Source organism: Pelophylax lessonae (assembly GCF_965119305.1).
Source record: "Pelophylax lessonae genome assembly, chromosome: 1".
NCBI lineage: Eukaryota > Metazoa > Chordata > Amphibia > Anura > Ranidae > Pelophylax > Pelophylax lessonae.
Window position 1 is genome coordinate 547,180,327 of NC_138768.1, and position 24,656 is coordinate 547,204,982.

General features: G+C 43.6%; 1 protein-coding gene across 2 annotated transcripts in view; it reads left to right on the forward strand.

Moving 5' to 3' along the window:
• The window catches only part of UBXN8 (UBX domain protein 8), a gene marked incomplete at its 5' end in the record, with an annotated part of 76,467 nt that overhangs the window by 23,719 nt on the left and 28,092 nt on the right, over positions 1-24,656 (forward strand). The window lies entirely within an intron of this gene.

Consider the following 24,656-nt stretch of genomic DNA (forward strand, 5'->3'; position numbering starts at 1 on the left):
TGGTCATGTTGGGGGCACTGTACAGCGGTCGCTGCGGCGACCTGCCATGTTGCTTTTTACATGGGTTATGTTGTTACATCGCAGAGCGGGGGAGCGGCGTTTTCGGCGCCAAGCGCCGCCATTTTGCCTGCATCGCCCCGGCCGCATGTTTTCAATGCGGGCGGCCATTTTCTTGTAGCCTCTCATAGGCTTTACAAGAGCGCCCTGATTACATCACTTCCTCTTTCCTGATGTGCACCGATCGAAGCAGCAGCTACTACAGGGGTCCCCTCAGGTTTTATTTTTTCTATCTGCCTGTATCCATTGCCTGTGTTTCTGTGCTATCCCTGTGGGGGTCTCATTAGGCTTGTGTGTGTGGCGGTGGGCTGCGCTCGCCGCGCTTGTTAAGGGGGCTGTTAACCCTTTCTTGTCAGCATAAGTTTTGTGGGGCAATGGATTCTCAGGAGGGCAAATTTCCTGCCACATTGGTGGGTAGCCAGGGGACTGCTGTTTCTCCCCCAGGGGGGGATTTGGCTGTGATTGTGGCTAATCTTGCTGCCCAGGTGCAAATGCTGGTGGCTGCTCAATCCACAAAAAGGTCCAGAGTTTTAATTTCCTCTGGTTCAGAGGGTGATGGTGCGGGGGCTGATATGGCCGGGGTCTCCTTGTCGGGGTCCCGTTCCTCCCTGGATCTTGTGGGGTCCGAGGTGGAGGCTGAGGTTGAAGGGGTGGATAATTCTCCCCCTGGCTCGTCTGAAGAGCTTGCACTCATGGATGACTTGGTTGCTTCCATCAAGCAAACGCTGCGCTTGCAAGATGAACCGTGTCCGCCGGCTGCTTTGGCAGCTTATGGGACAAAGAGAAGGCGCAAAACATCGCAGGTTTTTCCCTGCACTGATGATTTTCAGAGCGCCGTTAAGGAACAATGACGTAATATTCGCAAACCTTTTGCGGTACCCAGTAGGTTTAAACTGCGTTATCCTTTCACGCCCGCTACTGAGGTTCCTTCGCAGGTTGAACTCGGAACCACACACGGTGATTCTTGTGGCACCGGACTGGCCTCGCCGGTCCTGGTACGCGGATCTCGTGACCCTGGCGGTCGACGCTCCTTGGCGTCTGCCTCTTCGGGAAGATCTCTTGTCTCAAGGGCCGATATTCCATCCTGCTTTACAGTCGCTGGCTTTGACGGCCTGGCTGTTGAAACCGAGGTCCTGAAGGATAGGGGTCTCTCTCCGGAGGTTATTCACACTTTGATTAACGCGAGGAAGTCTTCCTCGGGGAAGGTCTATCACCGTACTTGGAAGGCCTATTTTGCCTGGTGTGAGTCCAGGGGGTTTTCACCTCGCACATACTCTGTGTCTAGGGTGTTGTCCTTCCTTCAGACTGGTGTCGACCAGCGTATGGCGTTGGCTACGATCAAGGGTCAGGTGTCTGCGCTGGCCGTTCTCTTGCAACGTCCTGTGGCGTCTAACTCTTTGGTTAGTACCTTTGTTCAAGGGGTGCGACATCTGGTCCCTCCTAGGAGGGCACCTTTACCTCCTTGGGACTTGAATCTTGTGCTGTCCGTGTTACAACATGCTCCTTTTGAACAGATCAGGCAGATCTCGTTGTCCATGTTGTCCAAAAAAGTCGCTTTTTTGGTGACGATCACTTCGGTTCGTAGGGTTTCGGGGCTGGCGGCCTTGTCCTGCAAGTCTCCGTACTTGGTCCTTCATCTAGATAAGGTGGTCTTGCGGCCCAACCCTTCTTTTCTTCCGAAGAGAGTTTCGGATTTTCACATCAATGAGGACATTTTCCTGCCTTCGCTCTGCGCGAAGCCCAAACATCCGAAGGAGGTGGAGCTGCATTCCTTGGATGTTGTTCGGGCGATTAGGGTTTACCTGAAATCGACTGAATCTTTCCGCAAGTCGGATTCCTTGTTTGTCCTTCCTGAGGGACCTCGGAAGGGCTTGGCTGCGTCGGCCTCTACCATTGCCAAATGGATCAGACAGACTGTGGAACAGGCCTATTCTTTGAGGGGAAAAATTCCCCCTGTGCCTGTGAAGGCGCACTCTACAAGATCTCTGAGTACGTCTTGGGCCTGTCGTCATGGGGCTTCTGTGGCCCAGGTGTGTAAGGCGGCGACTTGGTCGTCCGTTCACACCTTCACAAAATTCTACAGAGTGGATGTTCAGGCATCGGCAGATGCTTCTTTTGGCCGCAAGGTTCCTTAGAGCCTCTTGTATGGGCTTCTTGGCTGTTTGGGATACATGTTGTTATCCCTGGGTTATTTGTTTTCCTGGGATTTTTTGTTCTGTTGAGCAAGTTTTTTCTTCTGTTGCCCAGATGGTTTCCTTCCTTTGGTAAGGTTCCTTTCTCTGCTGTGGAGACGGCGTTGCCTGGGGCGCGGCTGCGTTTCCCACCCCTCATGTTTGCACTGCTTTGGGACGTCCCCATTGTGACGAATATGAAGAGGGCGGCGACTGTCGGAGGACGTAAGAGAAAACTGAATTTTTGTAAAATCTTACCTGTAAAATTCCTTTCTCTGAGTCCTCCGACAGTCGCCGCCCCCGCCCCTCTTTTGGGGTTGATTGTACTCTCTACTGCTATTCCACTGAAACTGGAGTATGGATACAGGAAGTGGGAGGGTATTGACTGAGGGGACCACCCCTTGGGGGTGGGATGTGTTAAAACTTTTTTCTCTATCGCTCATTGACAGACGTAGTCCTCGGTGATACAGCACCTTCGGGTTATGTTGCCTCCACAGGAGTAGGACTAGACAGGAAAAGAAAAATGCTCTGGCCACACCCCAGGGGCAGTCCCCGAGGGTATATCCTCTCTCTCTCCGCCACAGCAAATCAGTTTTTTTCTGTCTAGTCAGGAGTAGGCTTGTGACGGTATCAGATTTTCATGCTGCGATTAATTGATTAAGGTTTTGCCACGGTATACGGTATTATCACGGTATTCTATTATTAAATTTAAATTATTAAATTTCCACCTCACTTCAATTTCATTGCTGAATTTAGGGGCTTTGGTTCACTTATGCACATTATTATATAGTCAGTCAGTACAGACTCTGTGAACCAGGCCTAAAATAGGTCATCAAGCAGTGTCTGGCCTAACTGGTGATAACTGGTTCTGGCGCTCGGCTCCGATCCGATGGCCTGGTCATTAAGAGGGCAAATCCTTGTGGTCAAGAAGTGGTTAAACCTGAAGGAGGTGTTGTTTATAAATTACTTTACTATTGCTTTAGGCCTGGTTCACATGTATGCGGGTTGGTGGTTCACATGTATGCGGGTTGGTGGTTCACATTTGCACAGGCATAGCAGCCCATTGATTTGAACGGGCTGCTATGCCCTCATTTTCCGCAGAAAAAAGGTGCATGCAGCATTTTTTTAAAATTCAGTGGCCTTGAAATCCATCCTGCTTTTGCACCATGCGACTAACCTGCAGTTCCTGCTCTGGCAAGCTTTCTGCATTTTTTGTATACGTGGGCACGGCATTTAAAAACAGTTTGCGTGTGCAGCAACGGCAGGTAAGTCGCATGGTGCAAAAGAAGGATGGATTTCATGGCCACTGCATTTTTTTAAATTCTGCATGCACCTTTTTTCAGCTGAAAAAGCAGGCATAACAGCTCAAGCCCATTCACATCAATGGGCTGCTATGCCTGTGCAAATGTGGGCCGCCAACCCGCATACATGTGAACCGCCAACCCGCATACATGTGAACCGCCAACCCGCATACATGTGAACCGCCAACCCGCATACATGTGAACCAGGCCTAAAGCAATAGTAAAGTCATTAATAGATAAAAACACCGGTCCTCCTGCAGGTTTAACCACTTCTGGATCGCAAGGATTTGCCCCTTTAAAGACCAGGCCTTCGGATCAGAGCGCCAGGACCAGTCATCACCAGGTAGGCCAGACACTGCTTGATGGCTATATAATAATGTAATGTGGGCTGCTATGCGTGTGTGTGTGTGTATATATATATTTATTAGAGCTGCACGATTCTGGCCAAAATGAGAATCACGATTTTTTAGCTTGGAATAAAGATCACGATTCTCTGTGTAACAAAAAAAAAATTGGGATAACTTTACTGTTACGTTTTTTTTTTTTTTTTTTTATTCATTAAAGTCTAATCATTGCGTTTGAAAGACTGCTGCGCAAATACAGTGTGACATAAAATATTACAACAATCGCCATTTTATTCTGTAGGGTCTCTGCTAAAAAAATATATAAAATGTTTGGGGGTTCTAAGTACTTTTCTAGCAAAAAAAAAAACTGATTTTAACTTGCAAGCAGCAAGTGTCAGAAAAAGATCCAGTCTTTAAGAGGTTAAACTTCCTTTCTCCCTGGCAGAGGGAAGGAAAAGATACAATGTAATCATTTTTGTTTATAGTTAGGAGACTTAATGCTGAAAGGTGTTAGCTGAGTGAGTGAATGAGTCATCCAGCTCACTGAAATGTATCAATTCACAAGTCAGGCAGACTTGACAGAGAAACTCGGTATTTTAAAAATGCCACAATAACAATACCGTGGCTATGCAATACCGCGATATATCGAATTACCGAAAACCGGCATATGTCTAGTCAGGAGTAAGGACCTAGATACCTTGCTGGGATCTTCGGTCCTGGCAGGATTTTTTTCTTAGAAAAGAATTTTTTAAGACAGCTTTTTTTTTTTCTCCAGTGTTCCTGTGAGATCTTCAAGCAAGAAAGCTGGGCGACGGGCGGGATGTTGAGATCCAGTGGTCACCCCAGTTCAGCCTACGAGCGCGTGCAGGCCATAGCTCCGCGCTGGGTCGGCCGCGACATAGTCCCACTGGACGGGGACTGACCCTGCGAGTTAAACGTCTCGCTGAAACGCCAAAGACCATGAGTCACGGCGCCCGTATTGGTCGACAGCCCTCCTACCTCGGTGGAGAGGGGTACTGTCAGGAGTTGGCGCCCGCCTGGTTCCGGTATGGTGAGTAGTATGTTCCCCCTTTCCCCCTGACGGGTCTTGTGGTGAACGCGGGCCCCTCTCTGTAATGGTAAGGATGGGTTCCCCTCTATCCTACAACATGTCACAGATCCCCCTAATTGAGCGTGATTTTTGTGTACAAGAAGCCAGGAGGCTTGGTTTGGGAGCTGACAATCTAATTGTAAAGATGTGTAAATGATTGTAGTCAGTGGCAGTACTAGAACTTTACTGTGATAGTATAAGGTATCCTACCTGTCAGTAGCCACAGGGCGATGTCTATACATGTATACTGCTTTCCAGATCATTCCTCCAGCTAAGCAGATGCCTCCCGACGGCCACGGACCGCATACGGCCCGCTAGGGTCCAGTACCTCCGACCACGCTGACCACCATGAGGGTGAAGGGTTGTGAGGCCGAGATCCTTCTGCAGACATGCCGCTATTCTGTGCAGGCCGCCGCCATTGTCTGGTAGATCGCACGAGGCCGCCATTTTGGTGTAGCCTCGTGTCTCCAGCATGGGGGCGGCCATGTTTGAGGTGACTCAAACACCTCATGGAGCCAGGGGGAGGAGCCGGCAGGCGTGTTAAGGGGCGGAGCCGCCTCTTTTACCCAGGAAATAGGGCCAAAGACTTCCTGTCTGTAACAAGACAAGCACTGAGCAAGCTGATGAAAACTTCTGTGCATCAGGGATGAGCCTTGGGGTCTGTCTCTCTCTCTGTGGGGTCCAAAAAGGCAGGTAACACTGAGGGGCGCTGTTGCGACTGGGGGACACAAAAAAAAAAGTTTTTTTTTTTTACTTTGTCATTTTTTGTCGCTGGCAAGTGTCTTGTATAATCATTGACCCTGCCGCATAGGTATCCCCACCTGATCCCCTCAAGGTGGCCGCAGGACCCTCCAGTACCCCACTTGCTTTTAATGCATTATCGGCAGTTTTGGAGTCTTTGGTATCCCGGGTGGAGGTGGCCTGTCAGGGACGGGGATCAAGAAGCGACCCCCGCCTACCCCTATTGTTTATCAGATACTTCAGATACGGATTCGGAACTGGTCAATGCAGTTGCAGGTCCCTCTTAGGGGGCTGTTGTCTCAGGTAATATCTCCTCAGCAGTGAGGAGCACGTTTCTGCCTCCGCCATAGCACAAGAGTGGTGGATGCACTAGTTGTGTCCGTCCGGGAAACCTTTAGTCTTGAGGTTATACCGGCAGAGGTAGCTGAAACTGAGATTCCTTTTTGGTACTTGTTAGCCTACCAAAAGGGCGAAGGATTTTCCTTTACCCAAATGGGGTCGTTTTGAAACGAACCCCTGTTATTTCCAAACGCATGGCTAGGTGCTATCCGTTTGAGGAATTCCTCTTTATAGGATAGACGGTACCACCTGCTGTCTTGCCACAGACTGTTATGATAAAAAGACCTCGTAACTAACGAGGACCTTCCTTTTCTGCTCATATAGAGTTGTTCGTTCCGCGAGGGCGGGCGATAAGGCGAAACCCTCCAAAGCCCCTTTAGAAGGGTTTCAAAGGGCGCTGGTCGGGTAAACAAAGAGTCCGGCTCAGCCAAGCCTGAAGAATATAGCCTGATGCGCCCCTACCCATCTCTGGGGTGGGGGGGGGGGGGATGTCTTCACCGGTTTCTGGAGGACACAGGATCGAGTTTCGATCACTTCCACCGGTGCGATTCTTCCCTTCTAACATTGAACGGTTTCAGGGGTTCTATTCGAACCTATTCACAATGCCCAGGAAAGAGGGCAAGGTGCGTCCAAATCTGGACTTGGGAAGAAATAGAGTCCATCCGTACAGTGGTGGCCTCCCTGCATCAAAGAGATTTCCTGGCGTCCATAGACATATAGGATGCCTATCTTTATATCCCCATCATCGCAGGACATCAGCGTTTTTTCGCTTTCCCAAAGATCATCCCTGGTTCCCACCAGGAGACTGAACTATCTGGGCCTAAGGTTGGATACATCCTGGGCAAGAGAGTTTCTCCTTGCTGGGAAACTCCAGAAGGTTCAGTCAACGATTCAGATGTTGCTGTCCGTCAATTGGCTGGGACTGATGGTGGCCTTCTTAGAGGCAGTACCGTATACCCAGTCTCATACCCGAATTCTCCTGAAGGAGATTCTTTTTTAATGGAATCAGAATTCCGATTCCCTGGACAATCGGATCCGGTTGAGCGAGCGGACCAGGAAGTCTCCGATGCTCAACCAGGGGAAGTCATTTCTTCCGATAGTATCCAGATTACCAATAAGGGTATCGGAACTGAGAGCGATCAGATTTTGTCTGATTTACTGGATCGAGCAGCTCTAGAGCAGCCCGATTGGGATCCAATCGCATATGGCCTCTTCATCCAGAGGTTTTTCCCTAGCTGTCCCTTCATTGGGACATCCCGGATGTGGATCTGTTGGCACCTTGGCCTAACAGGAAGGTGCGGAGGTTTGTAGCTCGCGCCACGATCCTCTAGCGGACGCAGCAGAAACGCTGATCGCCCCGTGGGGGCAGTATCAGCTACGGCATGCCTTCCATCCTCTCAAGTTGCTGCGGGAACTTCTTCGCAGGATAGAGGTGGAGGGAATTCCAGTTATTCTGGAAATTCCGGATTGACCTCGTCGAGCCTGGTACGCCGACTTGGCGAGGCTAGTCGCGGACGCTCCTTGGAGACTTCCTCTCAGGGAGGATTTGCGGTCTCAGGGACCGATCTTCCATCTTGCTTTACAGTCGCTGGCTTAATGGCCTGGCCATTGAGACCCAGGTACTGAAGGACAAGGGAGTGTCAGCTTCAGTTATTCCTACCTCCAGTTAAAGCAAGGAAAGCGACTTCCAGCACATGGAAGTCTTATATTGCATGGTGTGAATCTATTGGATTTCCCCCACAGACCTATTCGGTGACCCGAATTTTGGTCTGTCTGCAACAAGGGGTTGAGCAGAAACTATCCTTGAGCACGATCAAGGGTCAGGTTTTCGGCGTTAGCAATCTTCTTTCAAGAAACCTTTGGCTAATCATTCCTTGGTGCGGAATTTCATCCAGGGGGTGCGACATCTAGCTCCGCCAGTGTGCGCACCCTTACCGCCTGGTATCTTAATTTAGTGTGGTCGGTTCTTCAGAAACTTCTCTTTGAAGATATTAGGGAGATTCCCTTGCTTACATTCCCAGAAGGTGGCCTTCTTGGTGGCCATTACTTCTGTACACAGGGTGTCAGAACTGGCCGCATTATCCTGTCGTTCCCCAGATCTGGTGGTTCATAGGGATAAGGTGGTTCTTCTTCCGAATCCATCCTTCCTTCCTAAAGTGGTTTTCGTAAGACGGACTCACTTTTTGTGATCACGGATAGCCCTTGAAGGGGGTTGCCTGTGTCTGCCGCGACCATATCTACATGGATCAGTCAGACGGTGGTACAGGCTTATTCTATTAAGGGTCGGAATCCTCCGTTCCCTGTTAGGGCGCACTTCACTCGAGCGCTCAGTACTTCCTGGGCCTTTCGCCATCAGGCGTCAGTGGTCCAGGTATGTAAAGCGGCCACCTGGTCGTCGGTACATACCTTTACAAAATTTTATAAAATTGATGTGATGGCATCGGCGGATGCCTCATTTGGCCGCAAGGTTTTGCAGGCCGCAATTTGAGGAGACCGGTGGTCTACCTCGAGGGTTTTTTTTTCTGTTTGAAAATTTTTTTGTTGAGTCTCATCATTAAGGATGAGCATTGTAAACTTCTAGTTGGCACCGGTTGGCCCTTCTAGATTTGGATTTGATTTCCATTTTCCCACCCCTCATTTGTGATACTGCTCTGGGACTTCCCGAAGGTGCTGTATCACCGAGGACTACGTCTGTCAATGAGCGATAGAGAAAAATGGATTTTTGTAAAATCTTACCGTAAAATCCTTTTCTCTTAGCTCATTGACAGACGTAGTACCCGCCCCTCTGTTTTTGAGTTGGGTTGGGTTAAATTCTCTAAGCACTGCTTTTGTGACATAACTGATTTGCTGTGGCGGAGAGAGAGAGGATATACCCTCGGGGACTGCCCCTGGGGTGTGGCCAGAGCATTTTTCATTTCCTGTCTAGTCCTACTCCTGTGGAGGCAACATAACCCGAAGGTGCTGTATCACCGAGGACTACGTCAGTCAATGAGCTAAGAGAAAAGGATTTTACGGTAAGATTTTACAAAAATCCATTTATATTGACATATTCTGTTGCCTAGCTACTCCTTCGGAGCAAAGTCTAATACCCCATTGTGACGAATATGAAGAGGGCGGCGACTGTCGGAGGACTCAGAGAAAGGAATTTTACAGGTAAGATTTTACAAAAATTCAGTTTTTAGTAGTTTAATTTTGGGGTCACGTGGTTGGCAAAGCCTTGTTTTTGTTCTTTTCTGGGGTGTGTTATTTAGCAAAGCAGTTGGGTTAATTTATTTGTCACACACAGCGGGGAAGTTCACACATTAGGATAAGAAATCTTCTTTCCAAGTGATGATCATTTGACACAAAATATAGATCCTTATTTTGGGTTAAAGCTTTGTGAATTGAGCCTTAAGAAAATTTAGAAAATTGTGTGCTTCTAACCTTGTGACAAGACATAGTAGGGTCCATAAAGACATGGTTTGGTGAATTTGGTATGGGGGAACTTGAGTGACCTGCACAGACTTTTGGGATAAACTAATACGCCAATTGCGTTCCAGCACTTGACTTTACAAATACACTTTTGGCTGAATAAGTGCAATTTTCACCAGACCCAAAATCTTGAGGAATACCTTTCCAAGGACTGGAGGGTGTAACAGTCGCAGTGGTGAGATACTCCATTTTATTGCTTAAAGATTTAGAATTAACCACTTGCCGACCGCCGCACGACTATTTACTGCGGTGGTCAGCCCCTCACAGGCAAAGCGATGTAGTACTACGTCGCTAGCCTGTGAGGCTTCTAGGGAGCGAGTGAGCGCGCGCTGCCGGAGGCGCGCTCCCGCGCGGTCACGGACCCCCCCCCCTCCCGCGCGTGTGCCCCGGTGGACCCGATGTCCGCCGGGCACTCGCGATCGTCCGTTACACCGGAAGAAAGGCAAGCGGCTAATGTAAACAAAGCCGCCTGTCATTCTTTCCTGTGTAAGAATGGAGATCAGACGGTTCTACTATGTAGGACCGTTGATCTCTGTTCTTACACCAGTAGCCATGTCCAATCACAGTTAGAAGCACGCCCCTAGGACACACTTACCCCCTCCCTCTCCAATACAGTTAACTCCTTCACTGCCAGTGTAATTTTTACAGTAACAGTGCATATGTATAGCACTGATTACTACAGTAATGTCACTGGTAACCCCAAAAGTGTCAAAAATGTCAGTCAAGGGTCCGATCTGTCCGCCGCAATGTCACAGTCCCGCAAAAAAAATCGCAGATCGGCGCCATTACTCGTTAAAAAAAAAAACAACAAAAATGACAAAAATCTTTCCCTTTGTTAGTAAACGCGATAACTTTTGCGCAAACCAATCAAAGTACGCTTTTTGCGATTTTTTTTTTTTTTTTTTTTTTTTTTTTTTTTTTTTTTTTTTACCAAACATATGTAGCATAAAACAAATTGGCCGAAAATGTTAAAAAATTTTGATTTTTACATTTTTTTTTGGGGAATTTCATATAGAAAAATGTAAAAATTGTTATTTTTGCAAAATTGACGCTCTTTTTTTGTTTATAGCGCATGATCATAAAATCGCACAGGTCATCAAATACCACCAAAAGAAAGCTCTGTGTGTGGGAAAAAAAGGACGTCAATTTCGTTTAGGTACAGCGTCGCACGACCGCGCAATTGTCCGTTAAAATCACGCAGTGCCGAATCGAAAAATAGGCCCTGGTCAGGAAGGGGGTAAAATCTTCCGGGGCTTAAGTGGTTAAATACCCAATGAGCTCATAAAGGTATGCTGGTCAAGTGTTCACAAAGTCTTAAGAGTTTTACTGTGTATGTGGGCAAAACGAAGAACACCACATCCTAAGTCTAGTCTTCTATAGCACAAGTATAGAAAAATAGAGAAATAGATTTTTATAGTGCCCCAGACACAACAATAATGTGATAAAATGTACAAGTATATTACAAAAATATGAAAAAAGATAAAAACAAAGAAGTTCATTAAAATGGTATCTCTGCCTGAATTAAGTATTACAGAAAGAATTCTCACCTACAAGCATTATCCCTGAGGTAAACCTTACTTCAGATAACCATAACCATAAACTTTGTAATAATGTAATAACAAGTTAAAAAAAATGGTGGGGAAACCTGAAACCAAGGGGTTTTATTAACCTTGACATGTTTCGTGGTAGAACTGCTTCTTCAAGAGAAATCAGGGAGATCTTTGCAACTGCAAATAAATAAATAAATACATATAGATAATACAAACTGTGCAAAAAAATTTTGTACAATAATGCACAAAAACACAATCTCACCATCTGTGCACTTAAGGGGTCCACAAACCCTTGGCCATATAGTATACAAAAATAATCTCAACCTCAGTCCTGTCAGCCTAAATATGTTAGGTTCGCCTTTGACACCAGCATTGATATTGAATTCTTAAGGCAGTGGGATGTTGTCCCAAGTTTAATTGGAGTTCCCCTGGACCCTTTTTTTTTTTTTTTTTTGCTTTTTTTTTTTTTGCTTTTTTTTTTTTCAAATATGAATTTTTATTAAGGAAGTACAGCTTAAATACATTAACATTTCAACAAGTAATACAATATCAAATAAACCTTTATTGCTCCCATTCTTTCAATGTTTACTTGGCTTATATTCCTTCCTTATTTTCCCTTTTCATCCCATATCCCTTCCTCCCCCTTCCCTCCCCCCCCTCTCCCAAAAAAAAAAAAAAAAAAAAAAAAAGAAAAAAAATTTAGTTAATTGCTCCACTGCCTTCAGCATGGAGGACTCACTATCCCTCCTCTCCATTATCCTCCCCTCTATCCTCCTGTGAATTGTTTCCCTTCCTCAGAGACCATAAAAAGATTCCATGATTCCCAAATCTTTTTATATTTCTCCTGTCTATCTTGGGAAAAAGCAATTAGCTCTTCCATTCTTCTAATATCCTCTACTCTGTGTATCCATTCTGCCCTCGAGGGGGGTTGTGTTTTTTTCCAATTACCTGGAATACACGCCTTAGCTGCATTAACCAAGTACGGGATGATAGAATTTTCATATCTCCTTACTGGTATCTCTGTCCCCTGCAGTAAGAAGAAAAGCGGATTTTCTTCAATTTTGTATTCCGTGAATTTTTGGATAATATTTTTTATTCCCTGCCAGAATGGTTTTATATCTGTACAGGTCCAGAAAATATGGTACAATGTACCTTCCTCTTTTTTGCATCTCCAGCATAAACCTGATTCCCTCGGGAACCATCTATGTATTTTCTTGGGTGTAATATACCATCTTGTTATAAGCTTGTAATTCAGTTCTTGGATTTTGACGCATCCAGAAGGTTTAAAGGAAAATCTTAATATCCTCTGGACCTGTTCACTTGTCAGATTACATCCTAAATCCCTTCCCCATTTTCCCGGCCAAGACAATTCCGGCTGATCATCCGGATCTGTCAGTAGCCCGTAAGCGATTGATAATGTGTGTAGTAAGGTCCCTGGCTTCACACAGTGTTGTTCAAATCTCGTTAATGCTCTACCAAAACTTTCTGGTCTTGGTATTGAGGCCAGATAGTGATGTATTTGAATTGCTTGCCAGAAAGGGATATTATATATTCCCCCTCTATCAATCAATTGGTTAATTGAGGGCCATCTCCTTTGTAACAGGAAAGACGAGGCCTGCTCAATTTTCTTCTCCCTCAAATCCCCAAACTGTCTTTTATCTAAACCTGGTGCAAACTGTGGGTTCCCCAAGATTGGAAATAACGGTGACTCGTTCGTTGTCAGTTTGGTGTATATATTTGGTTGTCTACATACCCGAAGTGTATTTCCTATTGTCAAATGGTTTTTCAAATACTTAGGTAACACCTGGTAGCACCATATCGCTCTCTTCAAGTCCACTTCTGTTTGTTCCTGCTCTATTTGTACCCACAATTTATTTTCCAAATGGTGCCACCAGTCCAAAATTCTGGCCACTTGAGTGGCCTGATAATATGCGCGTATATCTGGGAAGGCTAGACCCCCTTTTTTTTTTGGCAATATTAAAATTCGTCTTGCTATTCGTGGTTTTTTGTAATTCCAGATATATTCCACAAACAGAGAGTGTATTACTTTGAAAAAGACACTGGGGATCTTGACAGGCAACGCTCGCAACAAGTACACAAATTTTGGCAAAACTGTCATCTTTAACAAATTACATTTACCAAACCATGAGTGCATCCCTTTACGCCATTGTTCTAATAGATTCCTCGTTTTTGCAATCAAGGGCAGGAAATTGAGATCGTACACCCGCGTTAATTTTGCTGGTATGAATGTCCCCAGGTATCTCACCGCCTCTTCCTTCCATTTGAAACCAAAACTGCTTTTCAGTACATTTACTTGGGAAATAGGTACCCCTATTCCCATCGCTTCTGACTTCCCAAAGTTGATTTTCAAATATGACATAGCACCAAATTTTTTAAACTCTTGTATTAAATTCGGCAATGATATACCTGGGTTAGTTAGTGAAAATAGTAAGTCGTCCGCGTAAGCGGCAATTTTATATTGTTTCTCTTTTATCTTTACCCCCTCAATATCTTGATTTAGTCGAATTCTACATAGGAAAGGTTCTACAACCAAGGCAAAAAGTAAGGGCGATAATGGGCATCCCTGCCTTGTGCCATTTCTGATTGGGAAGGCATCCGACAGTATGCCATTAGCTTTCACCCTAGCCGTTGGCTCTGTGTAAACTCTGGTGATTTTTTCCAGCATCTCTTTCCCTATTCCAATATATTTGAGCACAGCAAACATAAAAGGCCATCCCACCCGATCAAATGCCTTCTCTGCGTCTGTGCTCAACACTACGCACGGAATCTTTTTTTCCTTTACTACTTGTATTAGGTTGAGAATTCGGGTAGTATTGTCTCTTGCTTCCCTTGATGACATGAATCTCACCTGATCTAAGTGTACTAAGCTTGGGAAGACCCTTGCCAGTCTATTTGCGAGAATTTTAGTAAATATTTTTAAATCCACATTTAGTAAAGAAATTGGTCTATAACTGCTGCATGAAGACGGGTCTTTACCTTCTTTTAATATCAAAGATATATGGGCCGTGAGTGTATCTCTGGAAAATTTCCCATCTATATCTGATGCATTAAATAATCTTGCTAGATATGGGCCTAGGATATGAAACAGCGTTTGATAATATTGAGTCGTTAGGCCATCTGGGCCCGGCGCTTTCCCAGGCTTCATAGACTTAAGTGCTTGCTTTATCTCCTCGATGGTAATTTCCCTCTCTAGATCCTCCCGATCCGCCTCTATCAATTTAGGGAGCTGTGACTGATCTATATATCTTTCAATATCTTCTAGAGATGGTGGGGTTTTTTTTAAATTATACAATGAATTATAATATTTCTCAAATTCTGCTGTTATTTGTGTTGGTAACGTTTTCTTGGCCCCTTCTGTTGTGATGATATGCGGTATGTACGACCTCAATTTCTGCTCTCTTACTGTACTGGCCAATAATTTCCCACATTTATTACCAGATTCGTAATTCATTTTCCGACACCTTTGAATAGCTGCCTTAGCTTTGTATTGTAACAGGTCCGTTATCTGTTTTCTAATCAACTTCAATTCTCCCTCCACCGTCTCTGATAAGGTGTGTTTATGTTCTATCTCTAGTAAGCTAAGTTTTTCTAAAAGTTGTAACATTTGCTTCCCCCTTTCCTTTTTTATCCGTGCTCCATGCTTGATGAAGATGCCTCTCATCACCGATTTATGAGCCTCCCAGAGGGTCCCCGTCCGGTACTCCGGTTGGTCATTTATCTCAAAGAAGGCCTTCATCTCCTCTGTAAGCTCCTTAACTACCTCCTCTCTCTGGAGTAAATCCTCGTTTAACCTCCAGAAGCGTCTTCTCTGTGCCGAATTTGGTGTCAAGCTATATATTATTGATATTGGAGCATGATCTGACCATGTAATACTATCAATCTCTGACCTTTTCACTGCCTGTAGCTGAGCATGGGGTACGAAAAAAAGGTCAATTCTAGAATAATTCCTATGTGGAATTGAATAAAATGTATATTCTTTTTCCGAAGGGTGCTGAAGGCGCCATACGTCTATCAACTGAGCTTTATGTAAAGCTCTTAAAATTCGTTTACTCATTCCAGGAGTGAGGGTAGTAGTCCCGGAGGATGTATCTACTGCTGATATCAATGGTACATTAAGATCACCTCCCAGAATTAATTGGCCTTCTGTGTACCCCATCAGCTCAGCTAGAGTCCTAGAAATAAATGCATCCTGTCGATTGTTAGGTGTGTATATCGTTGCGAGCGTTACCTGCGTTTCCCCTATTAATCCCTTAACAAATAAGAATCTTCCTTCTGAGTCATGCCTACTATCTTGATAAGTCCATGGTACACCCTTTGCGATCAGTATAGAAACCCCGCGAGATTTTGCTTGCGTATATGTGGAGTGATATATATGTGGGAAAAATCTATTTCTGATGAGGGATATTTTATCTGCCCTAAAGTGCGTTTCTTGTATTAGTGCAATGTTAGTTTTTAATCGTCTCAATTCTGTTAACAATGTGTGCCTTTTTTCCGGGATATTTAATCCTTTAACATTGTAGGAAGTGATTTTTAAATCCTCCATCCCTGGTCAGCGGAGCACAAGAAGAAAAAAAAAAAAAAAAAAACAAAAAAAAAAACCCCCCTACTCCCCTCCCTTCCCTCCCCCTCTGACGATTGAGAGAAGTCGGCCTCTATAAGAGGTCTAGTCTCTCCCTCGTCACTTCGGATATCCTTTCTTATCCTTATCTCACACGGCACTTTTCGGTGCCATTTGTGTGAACCAAAAAAGGACTATACCCCGGAGTGTCACTCCCCGTACTCTCCCACCCCCCTCCCTTTTATCTCTGATTTCTCATGTAACTTCCTCCTATAACGCCATTCTAGTTACTCCCCTCCTTCCCCTGCATCCCAGCCTATTCCTCTCCCTCTCCCCTCCCCTCCTCTCTGGAGGGTCACCTCCAGCTCTTTACCATCTCCCCAATTGCACATCCAGAGGGGGGTAGTGGAGGTGGAAAGATTATCTGTCCATATTCTTCAATTGTCTAACTATGAGGGGGGGGGGGTCTCCTATTCCATGCCAAAATTTTGAGCCAGGGGGTGGAGTCCTGTTCCTTCCTTCACTGTATCTATAATACACTGCATCTTTCCATTCTTCCACCCTCCCCCCCTGTAAAACAGTCCGGACATTCACTGGTATAAATTCCTTCCATTGAAGTATTATCATTTTACTCCCACTTGGATTATCCTAGTTACCCACCCCCTCCCCACCTCCCCTCTCAGAGTGGTTACCTTTCCCTCCCCATCGTAAACTCAGAATATATCTCCCTAGGGGGGTTAGGGGAAGTGGAAAGACTATCAATTCTTGCTTCTCATTTATCTGACTCTTGTCTAGCCGATGAGAGGGGTTCTTCCCTTCCATAGCACTTTCTAATACAAGGGGTGGGGGGTTTGACTCATCCTCCGTTATATTTTAATACTTCGTGGGTAACTCCCCCCCCCCTTTCTACCTCTTTCCCCCTCTCTTACTTTCCCTGACTTTCCACTCTTCCCCTTTCCCCTCCCCCTGGGGCAGTCAAACATACAGTACATATTTCTTTAATACCGGTATTATCATTTATCCATGCACTATTCACTTTAATTACATGTCTCACATTCTCCCCTCCCCTCCTCCCCCTATGTAATGTCTTTTAAGAAAGGGAACATCCCTCCTCCCCGTGTATTTAGGATTAATAAGAAGGGCAGAAAGTATTATAGTAACTAACACTCTCTCCCTAAAGTGTGTTGTTTACCCAAAATGTGTCATAAAAAAAAAAAAAAAAAAAAAAAAGGGGGAAAAACCTCCCCGTGCAGAATGCCTATATATTAATAAAACGGGTAAATCGTATTAGAAAATGTGAGTACTCCCTCCCAAGATGTGTTCTTAAAAATTATACGGATAGGGACTATTGAAGAGATTCAACACTCCCTATCTAATGTGTTCTAAATCCAAAACCTGTCGAGAAAAAAAAAAAAAAAAAAAAAAAAAAATCCCTAATCCCTATAAAGTGTGTCAAAAATTATACGGATAGGGACTATTGAAGAAATTCAACACTCCCTATCTAAATGTGTTCTAAATCCAAAACCTGTCGAAGAGAAAAAAAAAAAAAAAAATCCCTAATCCCTATAAAGTGTGTCAAAAATTATACGGATAGGGACTATTGAAGAGATTCAACACTCCCTATCTAAATGTGTTCTAAATCCAAAACCTATCGAAGAGAAAAAAAAAAAAAAAAAAAGGGAATTATAACAATCCCCTACAGAGTGTATCAAAAATGAATACTGATATAGAGTATTAAAAAAATTTAAACACTCCCTCTCTAAATGTGCTCTAAACCTAAACCTGTCACACAATAAGCAAACTAAGGGTAGGTGGTGCTCCCTCCTCACAGTCACTTAGAGTCCTTCTATTTGGAGGAGAGGAGGAAAAAGAGAGGAAAAAAAAAAAAAAAAAAAAAAACAAATAAAATAAGCAAGTGATTTAAGAGGCAGTCCTCCTTATCCTCTCTCTTCCTCTATCCCAGCGGCTCGTCCCTCTTCTTGCCGCTGAGGGTACAGAGGGAATCTTTCCTTCGGTATCCGGGCTAGCCAGTTTACAACCTGTATTGGTTCTGTTCCTATAAACCGAAAAAGGGCCATTCGATCTTGAAAGGATCTGAGGTTAAAATATCGACCGTCTTTTTGAAATATAACCGAAAAGGGAAATCCCCATCTATAAGTGCACCCCATCTTTTTTGCTAGGTCCAATAAGGGTCTTAAAAGTGCTCTTCTCCTCAGTGTTCCTCTAGCAATGTCTGAAAAGATTTTAATCGGGGTTCCTTCCACCTTTATGTCCTTTGCTCCCCAGGCCTCCCTTAAGATTGTCTCCTTATGCGTGTAATGATGTAATCTACATATCACGTCTCTTGGTCTTTTCTCATCTTTACTTCTGGGGCCCAAAGTTCTGTGTATCCTTTCTATTTCAAGACGATCAGGAAGTTCACCCCTCAGAACCTGTTTGAAAATGTTTTCCACCACTTCGGTTAATTTGTCATTATTTATAGTTTCAGGTATCCCCCGAATTCTCAAGTTGCTACGTCTACTTCTATTCTCCATTTCTTCTAATTGAAGTTGCACCGTATCTTCTGTCTCCCTCTGTGTATCTCTAATTACTTCTAATGAGGTCACTTTTCCTTCTAAAATTTTTCTGGCTGCTACCTCTTCTTCTAGACGTGTTGTAATCTTTTGTATATCTTTTTTTATCACTTGCATTTCTTTTAGATGTGTTTCTTCTATTTTATTAATCATTTGTACTATATCGTTTTTTGTTGGCAAAGCCTGGAGCATAGCTTTCAGTTCTGAATTTTGCATCAAAGCCTGTGCATGTATACCAGCTGCCATGTTTTCTCTTTGTCCATTACCTGGGCTATCTGAATAGTTTTCTGAGACTGGGGAGGTGGCTGGTGAATTAGGAGTATCCCCGGACCCTGGGCTTGTCAGGACACTCTTCTCACATGCTTCCATCCTTGCGTCTCTGGATAATTTCTGGCTATTAGTGAGGAATCTTACAATCTCTCCCTCTGGTTTGCTTGTCTGTGACTTTACTGCATTCTTCTTTCCCTTCTTTCTTTTAGTAAGCGTCATCCTCCCTCCTTTCCCACTCACTCTTCTCCCTTCCCCTCCTCCGCTTATAGTCTCTGTTTATAACTCAGTTCAGGGGAGTCTGTGCCTCTTTAAATATAATGCTCCAAGTAATGTTCTCCACTGGGTAATATCTTACATCATTATTCAGCAGGTGGGGAGAGGAAAGCTGTTTAAACATCCAGTGAGAGATAGATTTTCCTATCAAGCCTTCCTGAACCCATGCCTTAGGAAGAGATAAGGAGAGGTTCCTGCACAGGTCTCACACTTCACCGTGCCTCACACCCATTCCATGAGGGCCGTTGGTTACACATACAATTCAAGTGATCAGTTCAGGCACGGTTTAATAGGAGCTAGTAATATAGTTGGCTGGAGGGCTTACCTACTCGACAGTCCTCCGATCCAGCTGCTCCTTTTAGCTCCCTTGTGTATGGAGTGCAGGCTGCCGATTGTGCAGGGAAAATAACTGACTCTCTCCCCATATGCCGACTTGCACATAAGGCAAAGTGCCGCTGTCCCTCAGCCCGAAGGGAGAGGGTCCAGTGATGCAGGCTGAGTGAGCGTCTCCCAAGTAGCACTTTCCAAACTACCGTCCACAGGTCTCCATCAGAAGTGCAGTCCGTACTGTCTGTGTAGCAAGCAGCTAAGTCGGGGGAGAAACAGAGCTACACACCCCGACATGCTGCGCAGCCCTCGCTCTCTCACCACCACCGTTCTCCCGCCGCTGGACCCTTTTGAAGGACTCTAGCATACTTCAAAGGTATTGAGAAGAAAAAAAGGATTTGTGGATAGTGGGGGAGATTTACTAAAACTGGAAGATGCAAAATCTGTGCAGCTGTGCATAGAAACCAATTAATTTACAGGTTTAACAGTCAAAGCCTTATTGAACAAGCTGGTTGGCTACCATGCCCAGCTACACCAAATTCTGATTGCTCCAATTTTTTCCATCTATTGTATGAACTTGATGGACTTATGTATGTATGTAACTATGAAGAGATTGGGGGGAGCTGCTGTACTAACTATTGTGATGTTCGTAAAGCAATCATGCCCACTGAGCAATTGTGTTCTGACAGGGGGACAGCCCTCCCCCCCCCCCCACCACCACCAGAACACACACCGGTCAGGCTTTCTCAGACATTTTCTTTCTCTGATTGGCAGACCCTTTTCGTTCATGCCCCTTCGACAGACTGACGGCTTCTGTCAGACCTGCTGCCGTACAGACAGGCTGAATGTCGGCCAGTTATTATTGAATCATCCAATGCCACCCAATATTCGGCCATGTGTACGGCCTTTAACCACTTTACCACCGGAGGATTTTGCTGTCTTCCTTCCAGGCCACTTTTTGCGATTCGGCGCTGTGCGACTTCAACTGACAATTGCGCGGTCGTGCGACGCCGTACCCAAACAAAATTTACGTCCTTTTTTTCCCACAAACAGAGCTTTCTTTTGGTGGTATTTGATCACCTGTGCGATTTTTATTTTTTGCGCTATAAACAAAAAAAGAGCATTTATTTTGAAAAAATAACAATATTTTTAACATTTTTTTATATGAAATTCCCCCCAAAAAAGATGTAAAAACCAATTTTTTTAAAAATTTTTGGCCAATTTGTTTTCTGCTACCTATGTTTGGTAAAAAAAATCGCAATAAGCGTATTTTGATTGGTTTGCGCAAAAGTTATTGCGTTTACTAACAAAGGGAAAGATTTCTGTCATTTTTGGTGTTTTTTTTTTTTAACGCGTAATGGCGGCGATCTGCGTTTTTTTTTTGCGGGACTGCGACATTGCGGCGGACAGATCGGACCCTTAACTGACATTTTTGACACTTTTGGGGGTACCAGTGACATTACTGCAGTAATCAGTGCTATATATATGCACTGTTACTGTAAAAATGACACTGGCAGGGAAGGGGTTAATTTTATTGGAGAGGGAGGGGTTAATGTATGCCTGGTGCTTACTGACGTGTAGGGGGGGAGGTGACTGAGTGAGTCATGGACAGATCATATGTCCAGCTATGCTGAACAGTCCGATCTGTCACTCCCTGTCACTATGGAGATCCGCCCGCTGTGTTTACACACAGCGGGCGGATCTCCAGACTCGATCCCCGACGATCGGGTAAGAGCAGCGGCGATCACCGCTGCTCCTCCCCTGGCCCGACTCCCGCTGTGAATGAAAACAGCGGGAGCGAGCCTCCGGCGGCGCGCAAGCGCCGCCCAGAAGGGGGAGTGTCTGACGACGTAGTACTACGTCGTCAGACGATAACGAGCCACTCTGCCGCAGTAATATTACTGTGAGCAGAGGTAAAGTGGTTAAGTAAATCTCTCCCAGTATGTCTGCTTTTTTTTTTTTTTTTTAAATGGAACGCTAACACGCCTTGCGCAGTGGGCCATGCTGAGGGCCCATACTTGTCTGTTTTGTTCTATTTGTAGTATGTGTCCTGCCAATACAAGGACCAGTATGTCTGCTTTGGGTATAGACTAATGTGTTAAAATATGCATATGGAATTTGTCTTTCGATATGAAATCTATACATTTAAAAATGGATCATTTTATAAGTGCTGTAATATAGTTTTATAGCCTATTGTGTCTGATGACATATGCACATTTATAATGGTTAGTTTTTTTTTTTTCCATATTAGATTTAATAGATTTACTGCTTGGTCTGCTTACATGTAAATATTAGTTTACCACACACGACTCATTAATCAGAGAAATGCCTGCTATCGAATTCTGTTGAAATGCTTTGAAAAAAGTACACGCACAATAGAGCCTGTGTCATTCAAGAGACCGCAATGAAAATTATGTATGTAGATGACAAAAGCAAATTGGCAGAAATCTGAAATATGTCTAGAAAGCCATGAGATGAAAAATGGTTTAAATTGCCAGGGAAATTAACTAATGTACAGGCTACAGCACTTGGCAATTGTTTGGCAAGCATCCAGATATCTTTTTTTTTTTTTTTTTTTTTTTTTTAATTTTTACAATGAAATTACTTTCCAGTATATGTGTATTTGAAAATATGGTCTAGATCCATTGAGGTAATTCCATATGAACTTAACGATTTAGTCTGACTGCATTTCAAAATGGTCTTTTATTTTTAAAGGTTTTTTAAAAAAATATAAGCTTGTTAAAGAAAGCAGCTCTCGGTAAATAATATTATTAGTGTGTTAATTCTTCAAAAAAAAAATTATGTAATACAATTATGTCTATACATGAAAGAAGCTTTATTTGTTCATTACATATGAAGGATGTCCTCTCTACTTTGCATTGCACACAACTATAAATTTGCCAGCTGGCTGAAAACAATGCACTGCAGGTGAAGCAGATATCTATTTCTCAACAACTGTAAGGAAAGAAAGTAAACAGTGCAAATTAAAATCCAAAAGCATTACCGCAAGAGGAAAAAAAGATGTGGAACTTTACTGGTGCCAAGAGTAGACATCATTACTTAAAATTCATACATTTCATTTACAAGGATGTTTATAAAACATCATTAAATGGCTTATGTGTCTTTACTTGCTTCCCCTTTGAAGCACCTTTACATGCTGGCATTGGAGAGGGATCTGGACTTCTCACTACAGCCTGAAACCTGGTACTCTAGGCTGGGTGTTTCCTTTCCTTCAAAGGTATCCTGAACGTCTCTTTAATAGAGGCAAGTGTCAAAGTCTCATTGAGATGGTATAGTACTTGGTTCCTACTCACCTTGCCAGGATGTACCCTTCAACTTTGTATGAATAAAGTAAACTGGTGACACACCTCCATCCCTATGTCTATATAATAAATTGGGAATAAAGGAAAACATGGGGAGGGAAGGGGGACTCGGGAAAAGGGAAAGATAAGGAAAATGGGACTTTAAATGAGACTCGTGCTATAGAGTATATTTATGGGTGACCAACAGCCTCATTGATAACCATTATCCTATTGTAAGTCATTTTCCCTACTTATTTTCCAATATATCTCTCTATTGGATGCCATGTCATTATTTGCCTTATTATTTTTTTAGATTTGCCTGCTCCTGATGAAGTGAAATATTTTTCACGAAACGCGTCGAGCATAAGAGGCCACGTATATCTAATATCCATTTCAGCATGCATCCAATCATTATGTTGCATTATATTTCATGTCTTTTGGTTCAATATTATTTTTGTTGTTTTCACAACTTATTATGGTCTTACAATAATACCCAGTTGTATACTGTTAATGTCCCCCCTGACTGATTGTATCTATTGTACCTATGCCTACTGCTATTTTATATGTCAATAAACACATGATGTTGATCATATGCCTTTTTATGCTTACCAGCGAAAGTATATGTACTATCATTAAATCATTATGTGTGTACTGGCCACACCTCATACAAAGTCCCACCCTTTGATTTTGTGAACACTATGTGTTCCTTATGTTCATTTATCATAACAGGGATGGAGACTCTATAGCACGAGTCTCATTTAAAGTCCCATTTTCCTTATCTTTCCCTTTTCCCAAGTCCCCCTTCCCTCCCCATGTTTTCCTTTATTCCCAATTTATTACATAACCTAATTGAATTGAACTGTATCTCAGCTTTTGTTATATTTCACTAACACTTACTGATACCCTCATCAATGTGTACCTCCTTCATGTCTTGTAAAGCTCTGTACAACTCTGTTGACACTGATATTAGCTTTTTGATTGTACACCTTCTTTACTCCTATGATAAATGAAAAACTTTTGAATGAAAAAAAAATCATTAAAATTAGGGTTGCTGAATTCCTCCTTATACAGTTACACCTTCCATATAAAATTCAGATCTTATACATAAATTCAGAAATGGAATGTTGGTAAGGTCAACACGTTCCCTGAGATTGCTTCCTCAGGATCTCTCCTATGCATTTGAAGAAGTTTATCCTAACTAAAGCGTTACAAATTACAGTTCCATCTTCCATATTGAATTCAGATCTTAGACATAACCTATGACATGGCAAGTTGATAAGGTCAGCATGTTTCGCAAGACTGCTTCCTCAGGACCTTTCATATGCCGTACAAGGAAGTGCATCCTAACTAAAGAAATACAGATTAAGTACAAAATAATATACAACACAAAATACATCATGGTCACATGTTCTTGTGCACTTACATGTCTCCACACAGCAAACAGACCCGGCGGTAACTGGCGACAGCCCTCAGGCCAACCACAGAGCAGATATGTCACAATGTGTGTGGGCCCTGTGGTTGGCCTGAGGGCTGTCACCAGTTACCACTGGGTCTGTGTGCTGTGTTGAGACATGTAAGTACACATGAACATGTGACCATGATATATTTTGTATTGTGTATTACTTAGCACTTAAACTGTATTTCTTTAGTTAGGATGCACTTCCTTGTACGGCATATGAAAGGTCCTGAGGAAGCAGCCTTGCGAAACATGCTGACCTTATCAACTTGCCATTTCTTAGGTTATGTCTAAGATTTGAATTCAATATGGAAGATGGAAATGTATAAAAGGGGAATACAGTTTTTAAACATGTTTGTAAATAAAATGTATGAATATTAGAGAAGAGTGTCTTTTCTTGGTACCAGTAAAGCCCCGCTTCTTTTTTTTTTTTTCCCCTTGGGGTAATGTTTTTGTACTTGTTATTTTGGGATGTGATACAAACTTGGCAGCAACATTAAGTGTATGCTCCCTCTAATGATAAAAGATTTGCTGCGCTTAGTTTGTACCAGTGTCATAACATAAAATTGATAATCAGTTCTTATTGAGAAAGCAGCCAACACGTGATCCTGAATGCAAAAACAGATCAAATAAAGCAAATAAAAATGGTATGTGTAGCGCTATTTATCTTAAAAGTCTCTATTCAGTCCACATTACACCAGATAGAATAGTGCTAATCACTTCTGGTAAGAGGCTATTTAATACCTCATGGTGGCAGCTCTTTCTCTATACTTGTTCACTGCTAAGGATCTATCCGTGGTTTGGACTGAACA